Below are 8,145 nucleotides of genomic sequence, written 5' to 3' on the forward strand. Positions count from 1 at the left end.
AAAAAATGGACAGACAGCATGGATAAATAGATACAACACGGTGCATCCCACCGTCCATGTAAACTTTACAGTGGGGTCCATCATGTTAGACAACAAGATGGATGGACGACATGGAAGCCATATACATCAGGTAGGGTCCACATCAGCGTGGCCCACTAGCCTTGAAGCAGGCTAATATTTATGTTTTTCCTTCAATCAGTTCCATCCAAATGGACTGCCGAGTGGTCCCACTCGATGGACGGCATGGATAAATACATGTATCATCAAGTGGGCCATACAATCAAGGAAGAGAGAGAGAGAGAGAGAGAGAGAGAGACGTGTGAAGGGGAGGGACCCCGTCACTAGGAGCCCTCCCTATACTCAATGCATACATCAAGTGGGTCCCACCACAAGTGGGCCCACAAATAGAAATCAATGGAAGAAATATCAAGATCACCCACCAATTTCGCTTCTTCTTGGCTCCTTGGACTCCTAAACTTCTTGGCTTTCCCTTTGATGGAAGTTGATGAAGGTTGAAGGGTGGAGATGAGAGATTAAGGGGTAGGAAGTGGGCCACACCATAGCTTCTCCATTGGAAGCTTGGACATCCTCTCCTTGGGAGTTACTTAGAACGGAGTGAGGAATGAGAGAGAGAGAGAGAGAGAGAGAGAGAGAGAGAGGTGAGAGGTGTGTAAGAGATGTCATGGGAAGGATGGGTTGCCTTGACCTTTTTGGTAAGAAGGGATGGGATAGGTATAGGTGTTGTTGACTTTAAGGTGTGAGAGGGATGGGTGTGATGGGATGTGTACTGGACTTGATTGATGGGATTGATTTGATAGATTATAGAGATTCTCTTCTCAAGATTTACAGTACGTGGCATTTTCTCAAAACAAACACGGGCCCACAACTCCTGTCCTAGGTATCACATCGGTGCACAAGATGTGGCATTGGAACAGCGGCGACGGCGCGGTCACTAGGGTACAAGTCTCGGGTCGAGTTAACCCAGATCAACAAGATGCGACTCAGGGTCACGTGTAAATGCTATCTACGCATCACGGGTCGCCAAAATTTGAACAGGAGGACCACAAGAGTCTGAGGAACGGTACGGTCTAGGATACGAGGCTTACAGTTACAACCATACATTTTAATGATGTTCCTTCTTATACAATTAGCCTTAAATTATTTCCATTCTCTCTAAAAGAAAAGGCCAAATCATGGTTTCATTCATTAAGGCCTAGATCTATTGGCACATTGACAAAGATGTGCCAGGAGTTCCTTAAATAGTTCTTCCAGGCTCATAAAACCAATGCTCTTAGACAGAAAATAATGAACTTCTCCCAGAAAATAATGAGACCATCTTTGAATGTTGGGAACAGTTCAAAGACTTACTTCTCGCCTGCCCACACCATGGTTACGAAACTTGGCAGACAATTGATTTTTTTTATGATGCACTCAATCCAAACATGCACCAATTCATACAGATGATGTGTAATGGCGAGTTCATGGATAAGAAACCAGAAGATGCATGGGATTACTTTGACATGCTAATTGAAAATGCTCAATCATGGGACACATCAAACCAAGCTAGTACTTCTATGAAAATGCCAAGAGAGATGGGAATACATATACTCAAGAAGGAAGATGATATTAATGTAGAGTTGGCAATTCTCACATGAGAAATTGAGGACTTGAAATCCAGGAAGGAATCAACTCAGCTTAAAGCAATTATCGAAACTGTATGTGGAATTTGTGTGAGCAGTGTACACCTAATCAAAGATTGTCTTACAATCACAACTTTTCAAGAGGTGTTTCACATTCAAGGAGATACTACAAACATGTATCAATGACCACTTAGTGCACCAAATTCTGAAACGCACACTCCTGATGAGTGGAATATTAATTGGGGACATGAACCAACTACAAATGTAATTAATTATCCACAAGGGCCATTTAGTGGACTTCCACTAGGGAGAACCCTTGAGGATACATTAGATGCATTTAGGCAAGAGCAACTGCAGCCTATGAATGAGCTTAGGACTTTGGTTACAAGACTTGAGACACAACTAAATGTTAGGGAGACCGGGATCTTTCTAGCCCAAAAGTAACCTAACCCAACAAGACAATGTGAGATATGTGATCTTAAATCTTCAACTCAGCATTTGGAACATGTTAAGACCATCATCACCTTAAAAAGTGGAAACAGAAAAGATAAAGAGTTCCAATGAAGGTTGAGAAACCTAAGGAATCCAAAAATTCAAAAGATGGTGGTGAATCTAGCAATGCTCCATATGACAAAGAGGCATTGCATTGATACAAACTCGTGGCCCCATTTCCCCAATGTCTCATCACATCAAAAAGGTTAAGTGAGAGTCAAAATATTCTAAAGGTTTTTCAACAAGTCAAGATCAACACCCCCTTGTTGGATGAAATTAAACAGTTTCAATCTTACGCTAAATTCCTGAAAGATCTATGTGCGGTAAAGCGGAAGCTAAAAGTACAAATAGGTGAGTGCCATAATCAATCAAAACACTCCCCCAAAATATAAGGATCCTGGAAGTCCTACGATCTCATGTGTGATCAAAAACTTCAAGGTTGTTAATGCACTTTTAGACCTTGGGGCAAGTGTCAATCTGATACGATGCTCGTTATATGAACTATTAGGCCTCGGTGAGTTGAAACCTACCAAAACAACATTACAACTAGATGATTGCTTGACTAGAATACCGAGAGGTAAGATAGAAGATGTGTTGTTCCAAGTTGATAGGTTCTACTACCCAGTAGATTTCATCGTCTTGGACACACACTCAGCTTCAAATATGGGTGCTCAAATTTTGATCATATTAAGTCGGCCATTCCTGGCCACTGCCAATGCCATCATCAATTGCGAGAATAGAGTAATGAAAATATCTTTCAGGAATATGATGGTAGAATTCAATGTGTTTCATTTGCACAAGCCACAAGAGGATGAGGACGACCCATGAAATGAACTTGATAGATACATTTGAAGATGATGAGTCTCTTTTAATGAAAACTCCTGAATCTCTGGATGTTTATCTGGCACACTTTGCAGATTCAAACGATCATATTAGTTAGGAATTTGATGTCACTCCTTCCACTAACACTAAAATCTTACCATTATAGGTGTAGGAGATAGATTCTGAACCAGAGCATACAACTTCGGATTTTAAAGGGACCACGGAGAACAACCCTTTTATTATTCAATTGTTTATGGTCTCTCATTCACCTCAGCTTATTAATATTGAGAAATTATCTTCTGCAGGTGAATCATATATATTTTGTACACCTCAGGAGATTAAAAGGAAACCTTATGCCGAGATCCATAATTTTCTCTAGAAATTCATACTCCAGGGCATCCAAGCCTATTACAAAAGGGGCTTTTGGATGATCTTGTTAAGAAACTTACTGAGGAAATTATTAAGATATTGGCCGGAGGAGGAACCTTGCTGCATGACTAAGTAGCTTTTTCCTTTTTTTCTAGTCTAAGTTTATTACTTTCATGGATTTTAGGATAATTTGATTTTCACTGTTTAGGATAGTTTGCTTATACTCTGTTGAGTTTTGCTTTGTGCTAACCTATCTTCACACTAAGATTATTGGAAACGCCTCAAAATTCCTTCTTCAAGTATTACCTTTCCATCACTTCCATTTTCTTTTCATTATCTCTTTTTGCATTACATGATTATTCTTTTACATTGAGGACAATGTAGATTTTTCATTTAGGGATGGTAGATTAGGTAACCTAATCAGTGTTTTCTCAGTTTTGAGCAAAATTTTTAAAAAAAATTCAATGTTTCAAGTTGAAATCTGTTTGGGAAGTGATGAATTTTGTACTTAAGAATGCTTTGATTATGATAAGATAAAGATTGAATCTTGAATTGCTGGAGTCCAATCACCTAAGTTCTTGCACTCAATTGATTAAGAGGTAGTTTAAATATCATGTTAATTTAAATCACAAGACACATTAAATTCAATAATACCTTTTGTATGACGCACTAAAATTTCTGATTGTTAGTATGTGAATCATTAATAGATGGTGAAAATCGAGTCTGGAGAATTTTATCCACCTTAAAAGAAGAACAGAACCAGTTAAAAAATAGGAGATCGACAAAGAGGTCATGAAAAAGAATGAAAAGGATGGAAAGACTGGAAAAGAATGCAAAAATAAAAAAGAATGAATAAAAATTGACCAATGATATAAAATCAAAAACTGGAAAAAGAAGGAAAGGGGGATAAGTTTGGAATCAGTACTTGAGTTTCAAACTGATCTTGAAGTGATGAGCATAGCTAACATGATGATTTGATAGTATTTGTATGGGAAGTAAATTGACTTTCACTGAGCATATTGAAAAACTTGATATACAAATTATGCTTGGATTTAGTGGATCAAAAACTTATTTGATTGGTTGCTTATGTGATTGGGTTATAGGTTTTCGACATCTAACTTTCATATCTTAATTATACTCATCATCCTTGAGTGCAGAAAATATTATTTTCAGAAAAAGATTTTTGACATTAAGTAGTGAGATTTATTTTTCGCATACTTTGCTCGAGACTAGCAAAATGTTGGTTGGGAATTATATTGAGGGTCAAATATTGTATATTAGACCCCATTTATATCTTGGTTTTATGAACATGATACTGCTTAATGTCCTATTTTACTCATGTTTGTGTTGCAAGGTGAATTTAAGAGCTTGGATTGAAAAGGATACTAAAAGTATGGATTTAACGCTCAAGAATCACCAAAGCAAAGGTTGGATCCTAAAAGACCAAAAATTAAGAATTCACATGCCAATGATCTAAGAAAACCAAGTGAGGAATGAAGAGAATTGAAGACTTGAAGTGAAGAAAAGGAACCCTAAAAATCTGTTTGCTTCAACTAGTCTAAGCGCCCCTGCTCGACTAGTCAAAGATTCCTCAACTCGAACCCCAGCAACATGCACTTTTAATTTCACACAATCCTCGACCAATCAAAGACTTTCCTCGACCAGTCAAAGGTTTTTCTCAACTCATCTAAGGTTACGTGGACAGCACACAGACTACGTAAATTTGAGTCGATTTTCAGATTTTTTCCAACTCGGTACGGAAGTTGGAGTTGCAAAACTATAAATAGGAGTCTATAGGATATTCCTAGCCATCTTCTAAGGTTTAAGGAGATGAGAAAAAGGGTGGAGAAGACGTTGCCAAGAGTTTTTCTTCTTCTTCGTTAGTTGTTTTTATGCTTTTCATAAGAGACTTTGGTCTAATAATGTCTATGGTTGGCTAAACCTCTTAACTAAGGGCTAAAAGGTGATGCTTGTAGCATGATTAGGATGTTTTCTTCATTTTGATTCATGTTTTGTTAAACTCTCTTGGATTCTAGTTTGATTATTAATGAATATTTTTAGTTTTTAATGGTTTGTTGTGACAAATTACAATGGATCTATGATAGCTTGAAATATCTTCTTTTCTTGAATTGATATTGTGAAATTAAGAAATCTTGTTGTTCATCATCGTCCCTTGGGCATGGTAAGATGATGAAATCCTTCCTAACATTCATAATTCTCTTATGATTGGTTGTGGGATTGGTAAATCCTATTGTTTACCTTGTCTCCTGTTCATGGTTAGGTGATGGAATCACTTCCAAATCCTCACAATTCTTATCTATTGATGATTAGATCCATGAGAAGTTCAGAGATCTGACAAATCTCCTCTTACCAATTAGATAAGATAGGACTCTGATTCTAGTTGTGTCCTTAAATCAAGCATAAATCTCCCTGATCTCTATAAGTGGATCCTTGAAAACCCTAGTTCCCACCTTTGAATTTCTTAAGTTTCTAATTGCCCACTTTATAATTACTCTCTTTAATTCCAGATTTAGATTTACTTCTTCTTCTAGTTCTACTTCTAGTTGCTTTCAGAATTACTCATGAGATTAGTCCCTGTGGATTCGACCTCGGTCTTACTGAGATTACTACATCGCGACCCTACACTTGGGGTTGTGAACAATTTCAAGACCCCAAGATTCAAGGAAACCAAGTGGAAAAGGAAGGAAGTCAAAAGTACAAAGTGCAAAAATTCACAGTGTCTATGTCATTGAAGGTTGTTTGATGACATCAAAGCCAGCGATCGATGACATTTAAGAATTACATGAAAATCAAGTTTGGTCACTGGATAAATTGAATGTATTTATCAATGACATCGAAGCCATGTTCGATTGCTCAAAGAGCTGCTCGATAACATCAAAGGCAAATCGATGACATCAAGATTTTTGTGAATTTTTGGAACAACTCACTAGAACTCTCTAGACACATTCTCGATTACTCGAACATCGTTCAATGACATCGAAAGTAAGTTTGATGACAAGAAGAGTTACACATTGTGAAAGGTGTTACACAATGCAAAAATGCGCGACTTCCGGATTCATGTTACGTTCAATGACATCAAAGGTTGTTCGATGACATCGAAGGCATTACGCAGAGTTATGCAGACAACATAAATTTGAGGCGGTTTTCCGAATTTAGAAGGACAAAGTTATAAATATGGGTTTCCTAAGAACTTTTAAAAGGGAATTATGTTTTAAGAAGCAGAGAAAAAGGGCGGAGCAGCCTCCCAAGAGTTTTTCTTTTCTCCTTTTCTATTTTTAATGCTTTCTTTATGGTTTTAGATCTAATCATGTCTATGGTTGGCTAAACCCCTTAGCTAAGGCTAAGACGTAAAGCTTGTAGTTTGTTGGGATGATTTTCTTGCTTTGATTCTTGTTCTTGATGAACCTCATTGATTTCAAGTTTGATATTAAAGGAATATTTTTAATTTTCTATGATTTATAGTAACTCAAATTACAATAGATGTTGTGATAGCTTTAGATATCTTCTTTTCCTATTTTGAGATTGTGAGATTGGAAAATCTTGTTATTCACCATTGTCTCCTAGGCATGGTAGGGTGATGGAATCCCTTCTAATCCTCACAATACTCCTTTGAAGATTAGGTCAATGAGAAGTTTAGAGATTTGATTTTCTCATCTTCTAATTGGATAAGATAGGACTCTGATTCCAATTGTGTTTCTTGAATCAAATAAGGCAACATCCTGATTGCTACAAGTGAATCCTTAGTACCCTAGTTCCCACCTTTCAATTGATAGTTTGAATCAACATCATTCTCAATTACTCCCTTATATTCCGGATTTAGATTTAGATCTTCTTCTAGTTCTAGTTCTAGTTAATTTCAAAATACATACATGATTAGTCCCTATGGATTCGACCTTGGTCTCACCAAGATTATTACTAAATCCGACCCTATACTTGGGGTTGTGAACAATTAATAATTGAAATCAACATATACTATAATCCATAATAGTAAGTGCAATTTATTCTTTTCAACACTAAGGTCAATTTACACCGGTTGGCCAACACCTGCGCCAATACAACACCTAGTTTGGCAATAGGAACCTTTTGCGTGACATGCTTACCCATCCAAAAGGCAATTGGTTAGGGACCCATTTGTATTATCTGGTCATACTACTACCCTATCGAACCTAACAGTAGGAATCTTTTTCTATCCTGACATGTTCACCCACCTAAAGGGTATGGTAGAGGTTCTAAAAGGTATTAATTATGATTCTGGGACTTCTAACCTATCGGTCTAAGTTGCCCCACCTGTTTAGGCTTTAGAAATTTTCAACCCATAAGACTTGATCACCCGACCTATTTTTTGGTGTTCCAAAAACTGTTCGAAGGATATATGATTTTAATATTTCACGAGTAAAATATTTCTAAAGACAATATTTTTAATCACTATAAACCGTTCGTACATTATTAAAGTTTCACGTAGAAAATAAATATGCAACACAATCCATTAGATCTGAGAGTTTGGAAAAGTATATGTGAACTTGAAGTTTCTACAAAAAATTTTAATAATAAAAAAATATCTAAATTATTATTTTTCTTAAACTCACATAATAAAAGAATTATTAATGCATTGTTAAACAATAATCTAAATTTAAAATTAAATCAATGCTTGCTAATTAAAATAAAGACAACTAAATAAATAAATAATCTAAATGACCTAATAATAAAAATCATCATAAATAAACACAACAAATCATAAATCAAATAGATAAATCAATAAGAGTAAAATAAAATTAAAAAAAATTGAATTATTCGCATAATA

At 36.3% G+C, this 8,145-nt stretch overlaps 1 non-coding gene across 1 annotated transcript; it reads right to left on the bottom strand.

Moving 5' to 3' along the window:
• Nucleotides 1-1,287: 1,287 nt before the first annotated feature.
• LOC131247699 (small nucleolar RNA R71) lies at nt 1,288-1,393 on the bottom strand. Its single transcript, XR_009171971.1, has one exon. It is a non-coding gene; the product is annotated as a small nucleolar RNA R71 (small nucleolar RNA).
• Between the last annotated feature and the right edge of the window lie 6,752 nt (nt 1,394-8,145).

This window comes from Magnolia sinica, chromosome 5 (genome assembly GCF_029962835.1).
Source record: "Magnolia sinica isolate HGM2019 chromosome 5, MsV1, whole genome shotgun sequence".
Taxonomy (NCBI): domain Eukaryota; kingdom Viridiplantae; phylum Streptophyta; class Magnoliopsida; order Magnoliales; family Magnoliaceae; genus Magnolia; species Magnolia sinica.